We start from the raw sequence: 22,936 nt of genomic DNA on the forward strand, positions 1-22,936 counted from the left end.
CTGTGCTGAAGCCCAGACCTCTGGGGGCCCAGTGCAAAAGCCCCCGGAGTAACAGGGCAACAAACTCCCCAAAGCCAGGGTGGAAGAGAGGCTAGAAGATGGAAGCCAGGCTCCCGAAGGGATGTGCCAACTGGGCTCACGTGGATTCCCAAGAGTCATGGCCCGGGCACATCCATCCTGCTTCCCCCAGGTTAGACTGGCGTGAACTGGGGACCCCAGGTTCTGGCATCATCCTCCAGGAAGGGACAAGGCACAGAGCCAGAAGACAGTAGCCAATGTCTCCTTGGAGTTGGAGGACTTCCAGAAACCCAGGAAGAATCAGTTAGGCCTCAATGGCAGGAAGGCATCCATTGCATCAAGCCGTAGAGACGATTCCTAACCCAGCCACTCTGAGCTCAGCATGCCTTGGTAGGGAGGCTGGCAGCGTATACTCAGCATTTCCTGCTGGTACCTTCTGAGCTCGAGAACGTAGGGCCTTAGTGACAAGAAGATGAAGGACGAGGGGGAAGATGGTTAAGGTGCACAAAAAATCATGAAAGGTATGGTTGGATAGGGTGGATGTGAACTTGCTCACCAGTAGAGCCTGGAAAGTAGGAGGGAGAGAAAATAAAAGGCTCTTTTCCATGTCTGGGAAATAAAATTATGGAGCCCATTATACCATCTGGTCAACGAGGCTCCAACTCTGAGTGCTCCCAGAAAGAGAATGTTGGCTTTTTATGAAAAGAAATGAGGAACAACTCCTTTTATTTGAGGCCCCACGGTGTTTGACAATCATCCTTTGGTATCCTTCCAAAGAAAGGTCCAGCCCAGGCCTGCGGTTCTTTTAATCTATGGTCCTGGTTTAATGGAATTGTAGTACAGCTCCAGATCTGAAAAAGGGCACCTGGCAAAGAATACGAAATGGCAAGAAGGCGGAGAGGTGTGGCTGATGATGTCCATGACTCCTTTGGCTCATGCAATGGTCATGGGCGGCATGCTGACCCTCCCAGAATCTTGGTCATTCACAGCTCTATGTGGGGCACAGACCTTAATGTTACTCACCTCCCTGAAGGTAGGAGGGATTGTTCTGAAAAACACCTGGCTTCCCTCTGATGTGAACGCTCCATGCAGTTAATCACTCCCACTGAGAGCTTGCGCTAAAGTATGCAGTTGATAACAAAAGCAGCTAATCAAGATCTAGAATATTGTTAGCTTGAAGTAAGAAATCTGCATAGAATATCGTCTTCCTCTGACCTGATAGTTGTTGTGCTGGGTGAGTGAGTTCAGGACACGTGAGGCTCCTCTTTGGGTAGAGCTTTTATTAGCCTGGCTGGGAGACATTAAGTCAAGGAACACAAATGCTGTTTGAATCATGAAGCTACTCCTCCTTAGACATGTGGCCTTGGGTCAGAGTCACACCTGATCTGCCAACCTGCCTGAGGACTCTGGCATGTGGTGAGGGCTGGGAATTGGAGGGAGAGCAAATTTGCATAAACCTCCTAGGCCTTATGGGAACTCATGGTAAGGAGCCTTTGAAGCAGTAATCAAGCCCTCTAATGTCATGATTAGGAATCCCCACCTACCCCCAACAGAAGTTAGCCCCTCAACATCTGGGGAAAGAGTACTTCAGAAAAGACAAGGAACTTACCATGAAGGTGTGAGGGTGTGGGGAGTGGGGCATAGCTAAAGACAAGTGTCTCCCCTTGTTCAAGGTAATGACTCCTAACTACCAATAAGAAATTGATTAAGTCCTTATTGTGTAACTAAAGCCTTGACCTTGAAACAATCCAGGCAGATGCACAGTTCCCATATAGGAAGGGTATGACTCTGTGAAGTTACAGAGGCTCTAACTATGGAGACCAGGGGATTATTTGCTTGGAGGGAAAACCTTCCTCTTAAAGCAGAAAGAACCGGCAATGTTGGGGCCAAAGTCGTGGGAGCAGAGCCTGGCAGCTGAGCATCTCCTTAAGGAGAAAGCTGCAGGGCCTTGCCTTGATCTCAGTGCCCTGGTCTCAAGGGACTGATGGTGTTGGAGTCCTAGAGCAGATATTCCTGGTGGGACTGGAGTCCTTCGTTTGCCCATGACTGGGTTGTGATTTCATGGTAACAATGAAACGGCCTCTTGGCCCGAAAGAAGGAGACCCCCATTTTCATCAACCAACTCTACTGACCACAAGCTCCTGTGACTATTCAGGGAACCCCACAAAGCAGGACTCCTCCCAGTTCCCAAAGAGACAAAGCCACTGGCCAGGTGGGCTTGAAAAGGCAGACTTCTCAGGGCCTTTTTCATGTGCTCAACCTCTGTTCCCATCCTACCCCCTGCCATTGGGCACCCTGCTTGCTGGCACCCCTGCCCAGCACCTGCACATGAGGCTCCAACTCTGTGTCTGCCGTCCTTGTAGATACTCTCCTCCCCACCCTGAGTTCTCTTAGGGCCTGCAGCACTTGCAGTGATGTGTCCGGTTTATCTCCCCTAAGGGATTGTAAGCACCTAGGATGAGGACCCTGGCTGGTACCTTGTCTCCTGCAGAGCTTAGTACTGGGCTTAGCATGCAGGAGCAACTTGAAAAGAGCCTGTTGAGTGAAAGATCTGAATACTACTTGGAATAAGAGCGTTTGCTAGTGGGCCCTGGTCCCTTTCTCTCCTTGGTAGCTCCTTGGCCTATGAATAACACCACCAATAAGAAACAGTGGCCCCAGGGGCACCTGGGTGGCTCAGTTGGTTAAGCGGCTGCCTTCAGCTCAGGTCATGATCTCAGGGTCCTGGGATCGAGCCCCACATCGGGCTCCCTGCTCAGCGGGAAGCCTGCTTCTCCCTCTGACCCTCTCCCTGCTTGTGTTCCCTCTCTCACTGTCTCTCTCTCTCTCTCTCTGTCAATTAAATAAACAAATAAATAAAATCTTAAAAAAAAAAAGCAAAGAAGCTCTCTTCCATAGGAGGCCTACACGCCGCCGCTGGGGCCGCCGCCGTGTCTCTAGTGATCCCTGAGAAGTTCCAGCACATTTTGCGAGTACTCAACACCAATATCGATGGGCGGCGGAAAATAGCCTTTGCCATCACTGCAATTAAGGGTGTGGGGTGAAGATATGCTCATGTAGTGTTGAGGAAAGCAGACATCGATCTCACCAAAAGGGCCGGAGAGCTCACTGACGATGAGGTGGAACGTGTGATCACCATTATGCGGAATCTTTGCCAGTATAAGATCCCAGACTGGTTTTTGAACAGACAAAAGGACGTGAAGGATGGAAAGTACAGCCAGGTCCTGGCCAATGGTCTGGACAACAAACTTCGTGAAGACCTGGAGAGACTGAAGAAAATTAGGGCCCACAGAGGTCTGCGCCACTTCTGGGGACTTCGTGTCCGAGGCCAGCACACCAAGACCACAGGGCGCCGTGGCCGCACCATGGGTGTGTCCAAGAAGAAATAAATCTGTAGGCCTTGTCTGTTAATAAAATAGTTTATACACCTAAAAAAAGAAAAAAGGAAAGAAAAGAAAAGAAAAAAGAAACAGTGGCCCCCAGTGCCCATCAAGCCTTTCACTTGGTCCCCACACCATCTTTTCTCTAATGTCAATGTGAACCAAACCCAGGGGCAAAAGGGACCCCTGCAGGGGAGCTGATGGGGGGGGGTGGGACGTCTCTGTGTCCTTCTAGATGCCAGTGTCTCAAAGACCAAGGCCTGTGTGAATGGCGAGGACTCAGGGCCCGGCAGCGGCACACAACAGCGGAGAGCGTGGCACCTGGTCTGTGCACAAAGAAACAAAGCTGCTGCTTCTTGAGGGCTCTCTGGTTCCCCGAAGGGAGACTGCTGAAAGCCCTGCTGCAAACTTCAGGGGACCTCTCAGACCCACATCTGGAGGCCATTTCACATCCAGCTCACACCTCCTGGTAAACCAGCCCACATTTTATTGTGTTCCACATCCTCCCTTGGCTGCTCGGGCCCACGTTCTCCGCTCCTCCTCAGGGTCAGAACGAGAAGTAGGCTCTTTGACTTGCAGGGACTCATGTGCTCTCCCTGTTCCTCTGCACCTGCTCCCTCCTGGGCCACAGCAAGCAGTTGTAAACAGCCCGAAGGGGACCGGGACTTCCGGTGCAGGAGGAGGGGTGGGGAGCAGGAGCAAACACTCTGGAGAGGCCCGTTTTCATAAGATGTTTTTCGCCATAAACTCGGGGGATGGCAAAGCAAGGTGTGTGCAGGTTACTAATGACAAGGCCTCCACGCTCAAGCTCAAGGCTGGGGCTAAGGCCGCGAGGCCTCAGAGAAACTGGGTGTGTGCCCAGGACGTTGTGCCAAGGAAGGAGACCCTGGGTGTGCAATGGGTTTAGGACACCGAATCCCCAAATGCCCAGACCCACATTATGTTGTCCGTCACTTCTAATTGTCACAGTTCCTGAAACGTCTCTCTGCGCCTGACGCATACTGGTTCTGTGACTGGGACCATGTCTATATCGGAAAATTGTGAATCTGGTGGACGATGGATGTACACACAGCTGGTAACACAGGTAACACTTGTCTTATGCAAGGACGGAGCTATAACACGCAGGGGAGACACCAAAGCAGAGAGGGACAGAGTCATCAGACTCTGCTAAGGGGTGGCAACAAGCTGGCCTTCCTAGGTGGAGAGGTTTAGGATGGACAGCAAAGGGGAAGCAGACGACAACGTGAGGAACAGCGTTGGTGTGACGGGCAAGGCGCGTCTTGGAGCACGGTATGGTTGTTCCATGAGCAGGGAGGACAGCCGCCATGGGAGATGGTTCTGGACGAGTAGGTGGGACCAAGACAGAGGAAGGTCTGAAGTACAGGAATAGGCAAATCATTAAGAGTGTTTCAAATGTTATTTAGGTACCAACTTTGATAAATCCAGGGATTTCATGAGCAAATCTGGGTTCTCATGAAAGCCTGGAAGGTCTGGTATCTTGAAACCTTGGCTCTCTTGTGGCCACGTTTACCTATGACTGGGTGGTGGCTGCCCCTCACCAGGACAAGTATTCTCCTGTCTGCCCCAGTCCTCACCACTCCCTACCGTGTGGCCCTTTGTCCGCTTCCCTCCCGTGTGACCTGCCTGCCAGTGGAGGGTGGGGGATTGCCACCGAATGTGTTCAGGAAAGTATGTTGAGGCCAGCAAAGAGAAGTCTGTAGCCTGGAGTCAGTGAGGGGGCTCCTGAAAGAGTCCATGGAGAGGGCAGGGCACGAACGAGGGCAGAAGCAGGAGAATGGGAGGAAGGGCTGACCGGGAGTGAGGGAGTGAGGAGGTACGTGCAGGACCCAGGATCCGGGACGGAAGGTGGAGTAAGGCAGGAGGCAGAGGAGAGGATGGTGAGCTCTGCTGGGGTGTCTGGAGTTTGAGGTGCTGGGGCAGGGGCAGTCCGGTGAAAACGCACGGCTGCACCAGCCTGGGCCTGGCGGGCCAGCAGAGCCGAGCCCCAGATGGGGGACTCTCGGCTGAAGGGCGTGGTCCAGGGAAGGTCCTGCAGCGGCAGGAGGTGGCCGGGAGCCAGGATCCCTCCCTTCTCTCCCGGCCAGATCAGCTCCGGGGCTGGAAAACTCATCACGACCTGCGTTCTGAGGACCCCTGCTGGGATGGGACGGTCCCTCCATCAGCACCATGCGGAAAACGTGTCACTGGGAGGCCCAGGCAGAGCAATGCCCACTGCCCAGTTTTTTTGTTTTTTTGTTTTTTTCCCAGGCAGGGAGGGAGCAGTGGGCGGGAGCCAGGACAGGCTGTGCCTTTCTCTGCCTGAGTCACATGGAATAATTCTGTCTCTTGTCCCCTCTGCAGCACTCCTGGGGGACAGGGTGGGACAGGGGCATGAGTCATGTGAGTCCTGCGCAGCAGATGGCCAAGGGCAGTGAGTCACAGCTCTGCTTCTTAATCGGAAGCGTAGTAGAGCCCTGAAGAGAATGTGCCCGCGGCCAGGTCCGGGCGTCCAGCTCGCTGGTGACCGTCCCTTAAACAATGACAGCCGTGGCTGTCACCTGCGGGGCTTCTCAGTTCAGTCATCATGTGCATTTCCTCGTTGGGTCTTAGTTCCTAATCATGCCTTTATTTGCATGGTTATTTGGGGATTGTGTGCATTAGCGCCTGGACTCTGTGACAGCCAGGGGCTGGGCTGGTTTTGGGCACGCAGTATCCTTAGCATCTCATCTGCTTGAAATGAATGAATGAATGAATGAATGAATGAATGAATGAATGAATGAATGAATGGCTCCATTTGGTGTTAACACTTAATAGAATGTGTCTCTCTGTGTGTAACCTGTTGATATAAGTGTACATGCTGTTTTATGTATGGAATATCTTTGGAAAAAGTGAGGACACATGCGACATTCATACAAGAGCTTGCTTCCTGGACACACGGGCTGGGGATAGGAACCTGGGGTGATAAGAAAATTCATTTTCACTTTATACTTTTATTTCTCTCCCTCCTCAGTGTCTCTCTCCCCATTTTGCTTTTACAAGGAGCGGGAGAAGAGTTTACAAAGCGGGTCATCTTAATCACATTATTCCAGCTTTCCCTTCCACGGAGTAACATATGGGGAACATGTTTGGTGTCTGTCTACACAGCCTTGATCCAGGCTCTCTTGGAGCCTGCTGTCTGTGGGGTGGACTCCACACTGGATTTGGGAATGCTGGTGGGACCCCTCACCCCTCACCTATTGGGTCCGGTTCTTGGGGGAGACCAAGGTCTGCCTGGCAGCCAGCTGGGACCTAACCCTCGAAGTGGGAGGCCGGAGGAAGTAGCAGGGTGAGGGCTGTGCCTGAGGGAGGACCCCAGGCAGAGGGAGGATGCAGTGAAGGCTGTCAGACGGGGTGCACTGTGACCTGTGGCGTCTTCTATTGCCAGCGTGCTGGCTGATCCTAGTGGACAGGACTGGGGCTGCCATAAAGAAGGGGGACCCTGCCTGGCTGGGTCTTTGGGTCCCCTGGGACAATAATGCATGATTTTATTTCACTGGCTCTACAAATCCAGAGCCACCCCTTCCTGCCAATCGTCCCTCCTGCAGAGGCTGGACAGCCTCTGGCCCAAGAGTTCCAAGTAGGAGGCAGGGGGCAGTGGATGTGTTAACAAAGCCCTGACTTGGGAGTCACAAGACTGGGGGACCATTTTCGCTCTACCCGTTACTCACGCAATCCCTCCAAGCCAGAGCCGACTTCCATTTTACAAAGTTTTAAGACATATTTACTTAATAGTTATGCAAAGCAGTTTCACATGATTGTTTTAATATTCTCTTCTATATTTATTACCATCTTTCTTTTTTGCTTTTTTGTGCCTTCTTTTTAATTTTGCAATTAGGTTAGCTAATACTTATGTATTTCATTTGTTCTTTTCAAAACACCAACTTTTGGATTCATGGATGAGTTCTATGTTTCTCTGTCATCAAATTACTTTCAGGTTTTTAGATTTTCCTTTCTTCTGCTTTATCTTTTATTCTTTTTCTCTTTCTGAGTTGGCTCTTAATTCATCTATTTTAATTATTTTTAACTGGTATATCGATCAAACATTATTCATTGTTTGAGTGAGCAGAGATCTGCTCTATTTGTGACTCCATTGGATTTAATAAATGTGCTTTTTCATGGCTTTTATAGAAATTCCATTTGTATTTTCACCTTTAACCTCCGAGTAGTTTTAAAAGGAGTTTGTGAATTTCCAGATGAAAAGGATTTTTTTCCTGATATTGCTATAAATTCTTAGTTTTGTTACACTGGGATTAGAGAATATCACCTATTCTATATATTGATGTTTGTGGCTTTATGTAAGATTTTCATGAGTGTTCATACTTGCTTGAGTATCGGAAAAGAAGGTCTGTTCTCTATTATCAGGGTACAGAGTTTGCCCTATTATTTACCTAAGGTTGACTGTAACTGGATCTATTTCTTTTCATTGTTTTCTTAATCTGCCCAGGATTGAGATAAAAATATCCTCCTGTGTTGTTGTCAATTTCTCCTAGTCTCTGTGAGTTTTTCTGTATGAAATTTTCTGGTATGTGGACTAGCATATAAATATTCATAATTAATCTGAGTGAATTATAACCTTTAGCATTATGAACTGGCTTTCTTGACTTATTTGATGATTTATTTGACCTTTGTTTTGGCTTTGTGACTCTTGATTTCTTCATATTGGCATGTGCCTGGCATAACATCACCCATTTTTTTGTTTTCAGCCTTCCGGAACCACTTTGTTTTAGGTGTGTCTTCTGTATGTGGCACCGAATTGGGTTTTGTTTTGTGCACCTATTTGAAAATATTTTTAAGAGGTGAATTTAGTGTGTTTGCTTTTATGGACATGACAATATAATTGCTCCAAGTTTTGTCATGCAATTTTATGTCACATTTCTCATTTTTTCTTTTCCATTTTATTTATCTATCTTCTGGTCTTTCACACACTAGCTTCCTTTTTTTTCTTGGCCTTGTTTTTTTTCTGTGTCATTCTTCTCACGTAAGAAAGGTGATTTGTTTCTCTAGTGTTTATCTTTATGATTAAAACTTTATATAACTTCCTTAGCTTTCTTTAGACAGAATATATTAATCTACTTCTATAAACAAGAACAAAACCATCAGGCTTCCTCTTCCTTCCCACCCTCCCTTTCCTCTGCCACACTGCATTGGTTAATAAGAGCATCTTCCTGGGGCACTTGGGTGGCTCAGTCGGTTAAGTGTCTTCCTTCGGCTCAGGTCATGATCACAGGGTCCTGGGATCGAGTCACGTGTCCGGCTCCTTGTTCAGCGAGGAGCCTGCTTCTCCCTCTGCCCACAGCTCCCTCCTGCTTATGCTCTCTCTCCCCCTGACAAATAAATAAAATAAAATCTTTAAAAAGAGCATCATCCCCCCAGTTTTATTGAGAAATGACTGACACACATCATTGGAGAAGGCGTACAGCATGATGGTTTAATTTACACATATTGTGAAATGATGCCACAATGGGTTTAGTTAATTAGCATCCATCATCTCATATAGATGCAATAGAAAGAAAAAATAAGTAAATAAAGTTCTCCTCATGATGAGAACTCTTAGGATTGAATCTCTTAACAGCTGTGGTGTCTAGTGCTCATCGGGTGCTACGTCTTAGCCCTGATGCTTCTTCGTCTTGTAACTGGAAGTGTGTTCCTTTGGGCCACCTTCCTCCAGTTTCCTCTTTTCCCAACCTCCACCTCCAGGAATCCCAAGTCTGGTCTTTTTTCTTTAATTAGGTTCCATATATAATAGTGACTGTATGGGATTTGTCTTTTTCTGTTTGACTTATTTTACTTCGTGTAATGCCTTCAAGGTCCATCCATGTTGTTGCAAATGGTAGGATGTCCTTGTTTTTTAAAGTCTGAATAATATTTCATTGTATTTCTTTTTTCTTTTTTTTGAAGATTTTATTTATTTATTTGAGAGCAAGCGAGAGAAGAGACAGCACGGGCAGGGGAAGGGGCAGAGGGAGAAGGAAAAGCAGGCTCCCCGCTGAGCAGGAAGCCCATCTTGGGGCTCGATCCCAGGACCCTGGGATCACGACTTGAGCCGAAGACAGACTCTTCACCGACTGAGCCACCCAGGCGCCCCTCATTGTATTTATAAACCACAACTTCTTTATCCATTCATCCATCAGTGGACACCTAGGTTGTTCCACACGTCTTGGCTCTTGTAAATAATGCTGCTATGAACACGGGGGTGCAGATTTCTCTTTAAGTTGGTGTTTTGGTTTCCTTTGAGTATATCCCCAGGAGTGGAGTTTTAAAAGTATCTTTTTGAATTTATCTTTGCCACGTTCATTATGCACAGACTTCTACTGACCACAGGTGACAGAGGAGGCTATGAGCAAACTTACTCTTTCAGTCTTTTGAACCCTTCCCCTTTACTTAAAATAATCATATCAGCTGTATATTGGGTATGTATTACTTAAATTTTGATTTTTGACTCATATCTCCAGTTTTGTGAAATAGCGATTGCTCTAGGGTTTATCATAAATAGCTTTCAAGTAACACAGCATTACACATAGAGTGTAGAGGGTCACAGGATACTTTCTTTCCCCTTTCCCATCCTTGTGCTATTGTTCTCATGCATGTTACTTGTTGTGAAGATATTAAAAATGAGAACTGAAAGTCTTTTGTATTTACCCTTGTTTTCACCACTCCCAGGAATCTTCATTTATTTATTGAGATGTAAACTTCCATCTGATATCATATTTCTTCGATCTGTGAATCTTCCTTAAACGTTTTTTGTAGTGTAGATCTGCTGATAATGAACTTGCTCAAGTTTGCCTCAAAGAGTCTTTATTTTGCCTTAGTTTTCAAAAGATATTTTCACTGATATAAAATTATGAGTTGACAGTTTCTGTTCCCCACCCAGTACTTTATTATTTTTTTCTTTTTAGAGAGAGATGGGGGAGGAGCGGAGGGAGAGGAAGGGAGAGAATCTTAATCACACTCTATGCCCAGCACAGAGTCTGATGTGGGACTCCATCTCACAACCCTGAGATCATGACCGGAGCTGAAACCAAGAGCCGGAGGCTCAATTGACTGAGCCACTCAGGTGCCCACCCCCCGCCCGCCGACCCACTACTTTGAAGATGGTTTACCAGCCTCTGGTTTTGCAGAATTTATGAAGACAAGTCAGCTGTAATTTGAATCTTCCCCTCCTGTATGTGTTGTATGTCTCCCCTGTGTTTGCCTACACCATTTTCTCTTTATCTTTGGGTTTCAGCAGTTTGACTGATGGGCTTAGGTGTTTGTTGTTGTTGTTGTTGTTCATTTTGTTTTGTTTTTAAATTTAGCCATTTGTTCTCTGAGTTTCACAGAATTATGAACTATGGTTTGTTGCTTTTACCTAATTTAGGAAAATCCTTGGACATTATATATTCAAATACCTCTTCTGCCCCATTTTCTCTCTCTTCTGAAACACCGATTTTGAATCATTGATATTGACATTGCCCACAGCTGTTGGATGCTTTCCTCATTTGTTGTTTCCATTATTTTGCTAATTTGTGTTTCAGTTTGGATAATATCTATTGATTGAGCTATCTTTAAGTTCTTTAAGTTCACTGTTTCTTTCCTTTATCATATATAGTCCCATTATAAGCTACCAGAGGAATTCTTCATCTTTTTTTTAATATTTCTGTTGGACTCTATTTATTTATAATTTATATCTTTCTCCTGGAATTCTCCATTTGTTCACATATGTTATCCACCTTTTCTACTAGATATTTTTCCACAAAATAATCATAATTACTTTAAAGCCTCTGATAGTCCCAACTTTAGTGTCATCTTAGCGTCTGCTTCTGTGAATTATTATTATTACCTCTTGATAATAGGCTGGTATCTTTTTCTGGCTTTTGTGTCTCATAATTATGTGTGTGTGCATTTATAATTTTTAAATGTATTTCAAACACTGTATCGAGTAACAGTAAAGACCAAGGTAAACAGAATTTATGACAGGAAGTAGGTGTCCCTCTTTTTCTGTCAGGCTGTTAGTGTGTGTGGGAGGGTGAACCAATTATAATCAGCAGTTGTGTTGAGTTTTAGTTTTGTAATTGTTATAGTTTACCTCATTGCTGCACAGACTTCAAATTCCTCCAGTGGTGGACCACCTGCTACCTTGCATTTAGTAGGATGTCTGTGTGCTATAAACTTGTTCTCAGTGTTCCTACCAGCCAATATCTCAGGGGGTCCTGCATGCCTGAATCATAGAGGGAGACTCTCTACATTCTTCCCCAGCTATAGACGGTAATTCCTCAGTGCTGGGTGTGAGGCTCCTGTTGGGGCAGATGGCATTCCCAGGTTTCTGATCTTGCCTTTGTCCTTGGCAGACTGTGTGCCTTTGGCCCTCAGTATTGCTGCCTCTCACTTTTGTGGAAACCAAACCCTGCCTGTACTTGTGGGACATCTTGGGCAGGGAAGGGCTTCCTGCGTCACCCACCCCTTGCCCCACCCCCACTGACAGCAGGGTCCTGGAACTCAGTGGTCTCTTGCTACTCACCAGCACTAGACAGGGGAAAGACAGTTTTCCTACCCTTTCTCCAATGTCAAATGGCTTTGTTTCTATCTTCTTCCAAAGGTCATGGATTTTTTGCCTAGAATATTTAGTTACCTGCCTTTCCAGTGGCTTAAGGCTCTCTCCTTGTAAAAGAGTCCAGGATAAGAATGGGGTTTCGTGCCAGTCCTCTATGGCAGCAGCAGATTACCTGGGTTTCAAGCCTATTGCTACCAACATAAGGTCTTCTGCCTGCCCCCTAGTCTTTCTGAAAGCAGCCAGTGGAGGGTCATGGTAAAGAGCATGTGAGTACTTCAAGACTTAGCAATAGAAAGTATACAAGATTAAATACAGAATAAAGACTCTATTTTTCAATGGTGTTGGAATAATCAGATATCCATATGCAGAAAACAAACTCTAATCCATACTGTATCTGAAAATTAACTCAAAATAGATCATAGAACTAAACTAAAACCTAAAACTGTTGTGTTTCTAGAGGAAAACAGGAGGAAATCTTTGTAAATTTGGGTTTGGCAAAAATTTTTTTTTTTTTTAAAGATTTTATTTATTTGACAGAGAGAGATAGCGAGAGCAGGAACACAAGCAGGGGGAGTGGGAGAGGGAGAAGCAGGCTTCCCGCGGAGCAGGGAGCCCCATGTGGGACTCGATCCCAGGAACCTGGGATCATGACCTGAGCCGAAGGCAGACGCTTAACGACTGAGCCACCCAGGCGCCTTTGGCAAAAATTTTTAAAAATATGACACTAAAAACACGACCCATGAACAAAAGAATTGATACATTTGACTTCATCAAAATCAAATACTGTTAAGAGACTAAAAAGGCAAACCAAAGACTGGGAGAAAATATTTGCAAAGCATAGATCTGATAAAGGACTTGTATACAAAATATGAAAAGAACTCTCAAAACCAGTAATAAGAAAACAAACAACCTAATTTAAAAATGGGCTAGAGACTTGCACACTTCAACAAAGAAGACACATGGAGGGCAAATAAACACATGAAGACGTGTTCAACATCATAAGTCATTAGGTAAATGAAAATTAAAACTACATTAAAATGGAAATGAAAACCACTACACCAAGAAACTACTACACATCTATTCAAACGGCTGAAAAGAAAAAAAGACTGATCATATCAAGTTTTGGTGAAAAAATGGAGAAACTGGGATACTAGTAGTAGGAATATAAGAGAGTATAACTACTTTGGAAAACAGTTCGACAGTTTCTTAGGATGTTAAACCTACAGTTACTATGTGATTCAACCATTTTACTTTCAGGTGCTTAGCAAGAGAAATTAAGACATATGTCCACAACAAAGACTTGTATACAAATATGTACAGTGGCTTTATTTGTAATAAATGCCCATCAACAAGTGAATGGATAAGGAAAGTATATCCACATGATGGACTACTACTCAGCAAGGAAAAGGAACAGATATGAGTGTATCTCAAAATAATTATGTGGAATGAAAGAAGCTAAACAATATCAAGTATACAATCTATGACTACATTTACAAAAAATTCTAGAAAGCACAAGCTAAATGTATAGTGATTAAAAAAACAGATCAATGGGGAAATGTTCTTGGAGATAGGAATTAGGGAAGGCAGGGAGGAGGAATTACAAAGTAGAATGGGGAAACTTTGAAAGTTACAAGGACTCTGCCTTTGGAAATCTTGACAAAGGTTGGCACTAATCTTGGGGGTAAGAGTAACCTGCCATGCACCCTCCTGCTCCCCCACAGTAGGGGAGGATCTACATCGGACAAGTGTTCCCAGAACACAGCCCAACACTCCTCTTGTTGCAGGACTCCAGCAGCAGAGTCAGGGATGGCTTGGGATCTGCAGCTCAGCGAGCATCAGCCCAGCCTCGGAACAGGCCAGCATCCTCCCCTTGACGCAGACACTCAAGGAACCAGGGAGTGTCTGACAATCCTCTCGCCAGGTTGCAGGAGAGGAAACTCTCACCATGAGGTTCCTCCGCCCACCCCCAGAGGCCCTGCCTCCCCTGTCCTCCCCCAGGCCTCTTCCTACACCTTCTGGAACCTCCAGCAGGTTGGGTGGGCAGAGCACTTGGTGTTTGGTGGGAGACAGTTCTGTCCCCGAGTCTGAGGGAGGGGTTGGCACCACTGCAGGTGGATTTCTGACCCGAGAACATGGGATCCTTAGTGCCTTTTACCCTTGGCATTGGCCTTCGGCTGCAATTCTGGAACATGAAGACAAATCCCCCTGGGCATCCTGTTTCAGCAACCCATCTATGGCCGGCTCATCTCTGCGTGCTTGCCCCTGCACCTCCTGAACTGTTACCTTTAGTGTCAATAGTGGGGTCACACACGCAGTGGAAACGCCACCCCAGGCTTCAGAGCCTGGCTCTGTCACTTATTAGCCGGTAGATAATCATCTGCCCCCGTCCCCGCTAGGTTTGGTATAAGGACAAAATGAGTTAATATTTACAAAGAACTTAAAACAATGCCTGGCACGCAGTAAGTGGCTTCTGAAAGTCTGCTCTTATCATCACATTGAATAAGCCACCCCACCGCCCCGAACTGTGAAGGCGGCTCTCCCGCTCCATGGGTGGAATCTGAGCGTTAGCGGGGGTTGCCCAGAAGAAGCACGAGGCGCAAGCCTGGCGCACGGTGAGCGCTCAGTCAACATGAATTCCCTCCCGCTCCCCTCCACTGTGGTCATTTCCCACGGCCACCCCTCGCAGCCTTAGGGTTTGCTGAGGGGGGCCGTGTCCCTGGAAGCCACGGTCGGTGCTAGGCAGGCCAGAGCTAGACAGGAAGCAGAAGGGGCAAGACCATCTTTGCTTGCCTGAGCCAACAAGAGAAAGGCTATTCCTGCTCCCTGGTGCCTTCCTTCATGGAGGCTGGGCCCTGCACGGGGAGGCTTGGGTTCTGGCCTCAGCTTGGCCTCTGAACCACTGTGCAGGACTGGGCAGGAGTCTAGGGCCTCTCTCGGCTGCTGCCTGTGCTGAGAGGGGTGGGCCAGGTGAGGTGCACCGGGGGCTGATTCCAGGACCCATCCGGTGCTCATCCTCCTTCCTCTTCTCATTGAAGAGCTCTCTCGCATCAACCTTCCACCTTGATAGGTTTGTGCTACCAGATTTTGTCCTTCTCTGGTCCAGCCCAGCGTACTCATTCCCCCTGGATGCACTTCTCCGCTTGGCCTGGAGAATGGCGATGAAGTGACATCTCCATGGAAACCGGTGTGGATCCCACAGTTGCTTAGCGATGTGCTGCAGGATGATGTAAGCGGGGCTCCGCTCCTGTTTCCTGAGGGCTTGGAGTCCTTTGATGTGTCTGCTCCTGGAGCCCAGATGATTAGGAGGTTGCTTCCCTTGCTTCTGCCCTTCTTATGTAAAAGGCAGAAAGAGCTGGAGATTGAGCTGTGCTGGGAGGAATGCTTTTGTAAGGAGAGCAGTGTTGGGATTCAGAGGTAAGATGAGGAAGGTGACGCATTTCCCTGGAGACTCACAGGCGGGGGCGGGGGGGGAGGGGGCGGGGCTTGGACGCTGTGCCCCCGGGGGAGGGGGGCGGCTGCCGGCCGCCGGCCAGAGGCAAGTACTGGGTGTACTGGGTGCTTCCCCTGGGCGCTGAGGGCCTCAGACAGCTACCGCTTCCCCCAGAGCAGGACTGGTGTTTGGGGCCAGGAGAAGAGCACGAACAGAAGCCGACACACACCAGATCTCCAGATACTGACAATTATAAGCCCAGCCAGCAGATTGTGAAATAGAATATATTCGATCCTCTGACCTTGGCAAGGTGGAGGCGGAACAGTGGCTCTCCGAAGAGGCCCACGTTTGAATCCCAGAAACCGGGGAACAGGTTAGTTGCATCAGTGTTGCAGACAGAGTTAAGGTTGCTCACGAGCTGACTTTAGGACAGGGAGACTGTAGGATAGATGATCTGGTGGGCCCCGTGGGGCCACAGGGTCCTCAGAAGGGAAAGGCAGAGTGGTGCCGCGTGAGAAACACCCGACCGGCTGCTATTGGCTCTGGGGACGTTGGTGGCCCTTAGAAGCTGGAGAAGGCAAGGAAACAGATTCTCCCTGTGAGCCTCCAGAAAGGAACACAGCCCTGTCGACACCCAGTCAGACTCTGGCCTAGGATCTAAGACGATAAATCTGCGTCAGTTGCAGGCACTGAGTTGCGACCACGGGCTAGAGCCACAGGAAACCGGTACCACCGTCACGCCGTGTTGGCCTGTGGGGAGGGGCACAGCCAGAGGCTACCTGTCTCGCCCTGCTCACTGGCATGGCCCAGAGCCGGGCCTTCTCATGCGGTGCCTAAGCACAGAACCGGTCCTACCACTGAAGGAAGAAAAGTCATCTCCTCCCCTTTCCTTCCTTCTGTAACCCCTACAAAACAAAACAAAGGAAAAGCCCAAACAAACCCAACTAACTAAAACCTTCACCCTAAAGCCAAAGCCAGCTCTCCAATTAGCAGGAGAAAGGAATGCAGCTCTTTTGTGTTAGGAAAGATCCTGGGGCCTCCAGGATTGGCTTGCCCTCGCTCATTGGATGCTCCTAGCCCTGACCTTGTTGTGCCTCAGGGTTTTCACCTGCAAAATGGAATTCAGCCAGTGCAGGCCCAAGGCACCAGCACCTCCTCCCGAAAGCTCTCCCTGATCATGCTCATCTGCGGCATTTTTTGTAACCCTCTTGCACCCTTGTTTCCTTCTCTGTGTATGGCGACATACTATGCCTACTTAGTATACACTCATCCGTTCCATGACTGTTTCACGCCTCCAGTCCCCTAACAGGGGAAGCACAAAGCTAGCCACCTTGCAGGTCTCACCAAATCACTGTTGGTCCGTTGATTATCAGTTAAAGCATTCGGGGCTCAGGACAGCCGGTCACATGTTCAAATCAAAGCCTAAAGTAACTTGCAAAGCTTAGGCTTACCTTCTCTGCGGAGTGCCGTGGCCTGTTGGCTCCTTGCTTTTCTAGCCTCCCAGACTCCTTCCCCGGGAACGCTGGATCACCTTTGTGTGGGCCCATCCCTGCGGTGCTCCCTTGGTGGATTCTTTCCTAAGTTGGGGAGAAATGAAAGCTGAGTGGCTCAGGGGATTTGCCCTGGAGCCGGCCTGGCCAGGTTCCTCTGCTGGCCTGGGTCTCAGGTCTACTAACAGGCTGTCTTCCCGTGGCCAAGCCCTGCCTCCAGCTCCTGGTCTAGGTGCCATCTGGGGGCTCTGGGTCTTGACAGCTGGCCCAAGTTCTGTTCCTTCTACAACTCACCCTGGCTGGGGCCTGGAGGGAGTACTGCTCTCGAGGCCCATGTCTCCTGCTCTCGGGATGCCTACTGACCTGCCTACCAGGACGCTGACTCACCCCCCACCTGTGGCCACACTGCCCTGTCACAGCCTCCCTCCTGTCCTGTCTTCTCCGTATGCATCCTGGCTTCCCAACAGCATTGCCCTTATCCTCCTGCCGGCTCTAGGTCTGCCCCTTGACCTCACCTTACCTAGTGCATGCATAGCCTTCACGTGCAGACCCCTCTTCCCTTGGCTCCTGCTCGTATCTCTTTCCATTCCTTAACTTATTCATTCACTTAGCCAGTGAGCCATTCAGCAAGTGGGTGCCGAAGGCCCGCTCAGTGGCAGGCAGCCCCCTGGGGGCTGGGCTCTGTGCTCCAAGCCCTCGCAGGACTGACCCCTGAGGCCTCACCCTCTGCCCCTCCCTGAGTCCCCACGTGGTGAAATGATCTTGACTGGTGGATCTGATTGTGGCCACCTGTAGAGCCCTTTGAACAAATACACTAACAACACAAGGCAGAATAGTAGATCAGATTACAATTCTAATCCTGGTAGAATTCTTTGGTAAAATAATAAACAAATTAGCCCTTAAAAGCTCCATTAATTAAATTTTTGATATTTAATTTTGTATGTACCATGAATTTTTCAAGAAGTCCTGGTTGAGACTTCTTTACATCCAGGAGTTGGAAGAGGAATTGTCCTTCGCCAGTTAAAGGTGAAGAAAAAGGCTAGCTCGGCAGGCCGGCCGACATGGCCATCACGGGCTCCGACGAGTGTGTCTGCTGAGGGTTTTAAGTGGGCATCACAGTGTGAAGGTCAGAGTCATCTTGCAGCAGACGGCGCGGCCGCATTGCTGTTCCTGCCCTCTAGAGTCAAACTAGAAATCTGGACATTAAACGCTTTTTGTAACAAAAGCACAGCACCAATTACACATTTAAAATAACATTTCCTATTTGTGATTGTATCCCACAGGGTATTTATAATGGCAACACTTGGCCCCAGCTCAATGTTTTTAATACTTGGCCATTCTGCATTTGGCCAAGATGAGGATGCGGGGCACCTCTAAAAGGATCTAATTGAGCCTTTTGTGTTTCTTTCCTTGACAGATATTTTACCCCAGTTAAAAATAGCTCTTCACACAAGAGCTGAGAACAGGCTTCTTCTCTGAGCACTTCCTCACGCTGGTTCTCAGCCTCCTCCTGAATCATCATCCCTGAGCCAGTTCACCGAGATCTCTTGGAGGGGCAAGCCAAGAAATCCCACGCTTCCTCTGGGGAAACAGTCGCGGGTGCCTGTTCCTTTGCTGTCCAGCCAGCCCAAATCAGGTCTATGAAGCCAGATGATGCTGCCCCATCCAGAACCACCTCCTTGTCTTCCTCCAGCAAAGAGGAAGGACCACACCTCTTGTCCTGGGTGAAGGAAGCCAGCAGTGACTCCCGGGTCTTGATTTTACCATCACCTATCAGCAACTCAGAATAGTTCCTGAGTCTTCCGCTCCACTCCATACTCTAAGCAGAGTCTTGACCTGTCAGGAAATGGTTTTAGAGGTATGCCAAGGAGGCAGAGGAGGCAGCAGGGGTGGAAAAATCCAAACCTCTCTCCAAAATCATGGTGACAAGGCAAGCTATGTTTTCAAGTCCGTCTGGATTTCAAACATTCGGTGCCACTTGCCTGATGAGTTCCTGGCATGCTTATAAGCCTTACCATGCCTCCATCTGGGAATCAGAAAAAGTCATGACGACCTGTAGAACCATCCAGCTGAGTGAGGGGACAGGTTCCTGAGCTGGCTGGAACTGTTCCTGCGGCATCACCCACGCTGAAGATAATGATGCCATGAAGAAAGTTCTCTCCGTTCTGGAAACCTAAAGGAACATGTGCACGTCCCCCCAGCCAGCTTTCAGCCACATACGTACTCCTTGTCTTTGGTACAACTTCCGTGTTGGTACCTTTTAGAGAGCACTTTACGGTGTTCATCTGCCCGATGGGTGCCTGAGTTATAGATGATAAAAAATTTCTTTCCAGAATTGCAAGACTTTCTTTTTTCTTTGGGTTTACATTTAATATTTTCCATGCAGTTTGCCTTTCTGGGAGAATGTTCTCAGGGATGAGTAACTTTGGTTTGCCCAGATGGTCTTCCTTTCAACTGCTTTCCATATTTTAATGATCCCTTATTCGTAGATATATATATATACATATATATTTTCAAAGTGATACATTTGATTTGGGGTTTTAGGCTGAAACCCAGGTTTTTACTACGAATTCCTGCCCATATGCTATTGTTTTATCTTACATATGAGCTGACTGGGTGAAGTGTGTCGGTTAGCTGAGACCATTCGGTTTCTCAAAGTAAGGTCTGTGCAACCCCTGTGTGCACAATCAGCGTGCTTTCTAAAAATGCAGACCTCTGGGTCTGGTTGCAAATACAATGAATGAAAATTCTGGTGGGGCAGGAGGAGGCCTTGCAATCTGCATTTTTCACAGGTAGAGCAGGCGATACCTGTACACTGTGGAGTCTGAGAACTACCATCCCAGTTGAAGGAGCAGGTGTGACCTTTCCAAATGTCCTCCCAGGCTGCCTTTCTCCACACATCTCAAGCTGGGGTTGGGTCTTCTGGCCCACTCTTGTAGCTTTCAATAACTTTCATATCGTTCAGAATCTTGATGGCCACGCTGAAGGCAAGCTACGCTATTGAAGTTGGACCCCACAGAGATGAATGAATCTGACCACAGTGCCAAGCGTGGGTCTGAGTGGGCAGAGGGAAGCCCTTGGGAGATGGATGCTTCCCCCGGTTTCCCCCCATGGAAGCAACACACACAAAAAAACGACAACATTCGAATTGCACAGTGAGATTAACAAATGAGATTTCCTGTGGCTGTAAAGTACTGGTCTGGAGGCTCTTGTCTTCCCAGCCCTGGTCGGGCACCCTGAGGGCTGAGGAGATGGAACTCACAGCATACCCGTGGCCCGTTTGTTTGGAAGCCCTGCATGAGATGTCTGTGGCGCTTGTCCAGATAAGAAAGAATGGTGGCCTGTAGGATGTAGGAGCAGGGGACCACGCAGAGCAGATCGAGGGTAGGGATTTTAGATTTTAACAACTGATTAGATGTGCGGAACAAAGAAGGGAATGTGTCAGAGGGCTGTGGGGTGTGAGCCCAGATGGGACATTGGGCCACGGACAGAAGTAATGACAAAGCCCAGCCTTGTTGCTGAGGGAGCTGTCCTTCACTTCTCACCTTTCTCCTCCATGTCCTGCCTGAGCCCACATGCTCTTCCCTGGTCATCTGTTCCAGGCGCTACTCCAAGAGGTCTGAGCCTGCAGAAACGGGAGATGACTGTTTTCCCCTCCCAGCCCCTGGACTCTCACTGATAACCATGAGGGACCTGTTGCATGTTTCCCCGTTTTATTTCTTAATTGAGTGAAGCACACACAGGCTGCGCACCTTGTTCCATGATTTGTCAGGGGCTGAGGTGGGGGATTCACCTCTGGCCTTTTCATCCTTAAATTAATGTCTTGTGTGTTTTTGCAATCATCACGGACATTGGCACCTCAGCACACTGACAGATAATGGGTACATTTTGCTCTTTCTACCCATCTTGTGCGCTGTGGGTGGGTCAGGCTTCTCAGCGGCATTCTACAGAGGGGGTACTCCTAGGCTCAGAGCCACAGGCAGAGCAGGGAGGGAAACTCTGCTCCCCTGAGGATGGCGCCCCCTTCTGCTCCAGCAAATCATCAAATTCCTTCACCCAAAGTGCAATGCTCTCTGTGACTTTCACCCCCAAATCTATCTGCCAGTCCCGAATGGCAACAGTAGGAGAGGTCCACTTCCAGGCAGGACAGACCCAGGGGAGAACCCAGGGCTGGGTTAGGTTTTGTGGAGCCTGAAATTTATACAATTTTGAAGAGTGTCTTTATGGAAAACATGTATTACTCTTGCAAATTTCACAGAAAACAGGGGACTGCGATGTGGTCCCCTGCGATGAGACTTCATTGTCTCCCTTTACCTTTCTGCTTGCATCTTGCCTAGCACAGATGCAAAATTACAGTATCTTTGCATTTGAAAACAGCACCATCATCCCAGAGCCCTCAAGGACCATTCTACATGTCAAACCAATTATTAGATGATAAGACAGTGGCGCCAGTGTGTGCTTTTTGGGTGAGCCTGGCCACCGCCAGAACACCCGGGGAGGCCAAGGGACGGGCGTGCAAAGAGGGGGAGAACGAAGGGTTTCGGGCCTGGATAGTAAAAACCAGCTCTGAGCTCACTACGGTCAGGGAGCTGCCTCAGAGGCAGAGGAAGGGAGGGAGGCTGTGGCTGTGGCCAGAGGAGGCCGTGGCCATGGCTGGAGGAGGCTGTGGCCATGGCTGGAGGAGACCAGGGCAGGTACAGACCTCTTCCCCAGAGAAAGCATAGCGGTGGGAGTTTATGGAGCCAGCTCAGCTCTTTGCATGCATTGCTTCCTCTAATCCCCAAACAACCTTTTAAAGTGAGGGTTATTGGGGCACGTGGGTGGCTCAGTCGTTAGGCATCTGCCTTCGGCTCAGGTCATGATCCCAGGGTCCTGGGATCGAGCCCCGCATGGGGCTCCTTGCTCAGCGGGAAGCCTGCTTCTCCCTCTCCCACTCCCCCTGCTTGTGTTCCCTCTCTCGCTGTGTCTCTCTGTCAAATAAATAAATAAAATCTTTAAAAAACAATTAAAAAAATAAAGTGGGGGTTATTATTACTGATTACCATGTGAATACTGCGACCCCACGGCTAGTAAGGGGTGGAGCCTGTGTTCCATCCCAGAGCGCCCTGGGATAGGATGCCCTCTCTCTCCTGTTTCTTTCATGCATGCGTGCGCGCAGAGTCCTCACTTGGCATTGATAAATGACACCCCCCGACTGCACCCCAGACTTGCCTTCAGGCAGGACTTCCATTGGGCAGGGCAGTATGGCAGGACGAGGTGCGCATGCCACCCACAAGACGACACCGTAGTGATGTTCTTCTGGCCTCCAGAGAGAGGTTGCATGAGGGTGATGGTTTGCAGGTGTGCTCTGTGCAAACCTAGGATGTCCAAGGAGCTTTCTGGAACAGGGAAAGGAAAGGAAGGACACATGCCGATGAGGGGTGGATGGAAGGCAGCTCAAGAAACCTCCCTCCAATCCAATCCAGCAGCTAGCTCCACCCTCACAGGATGGCCTGGGTTTTCTGACACACTTTAGTTTGAATAGAGGGTTCTGTGCCCCCAAAACATTTGTACATCCATGTGGGTCCTATCAGCCCTGCACCCACCACACTGGCTGGTTGGGTGGGAGGGTGATGCCAGGTTATCTGGGGGAAGTAGGTCCTTAGCTTCTTTCTTAAGGCAATCTGGTGAAGTTTATGAACCCCTCTGCAGAGTCAAATTTTTAAATGCATAGAAGAGAATACATCAGATTACAAAGGAAACCGATTATATTGAAATGCAGTTATCAAAATATTTTTTAAAACCTCAAATCTGTGATACTGTATCACACGTGCTTCTTTGTTAACACGTCAGCAAGATTGAGTGACAGGTCTAGCAACCGCCGTAATTCTGAAGCCATGATGAGCTTAAACAATCATTTCAGCTATCTGCAACAAGGGTACTTGTCTCTGGGATTTCTACTGGTGACAAATCCTAGACGCTGCTAAAATGTCTGAGGTCCCTTGCGAACCTTCATAACAGCAGGGAAAGCTACATTTTGGCTGAGTTAGTGAAAATAAAGATGTAAAAA

The 22,936-nt window shown here is 48.3% G+C and overlaps 1 pseudogene; it reads left to right on the forward strand.

Annotated features, from left to right (window-relative positions):
• The first annotated feature begins 900 nt into the window (after nucleotides 1–900).
• On the forward strand, nucleotides 901–3,407 carry LOC114205844 (small ribosomal subunit protein uS13 pseudogene; annotated as a pseudogene).
• The last annotated feature ends 19,529 nt before the right edge of the window (nucleotides 3,408–22,936 follow it).

This window comes from Eumetopias jubatus, unplaced genomic scaffold (genome assembly GCF_037043125.1).
Source record: "Eumetopias jubatus isolate StellerSeaLion01/CBP00866 unplaced genomic scaffold, mEumJub1_p1.0 scaffold_9, whole genome shotgun sequence".
NCBI lineage: Eukaryota > Metazoa > Chordata > Mammalia > Carnivora > Otariidae > Eumetopias > Eumetopias jubatus.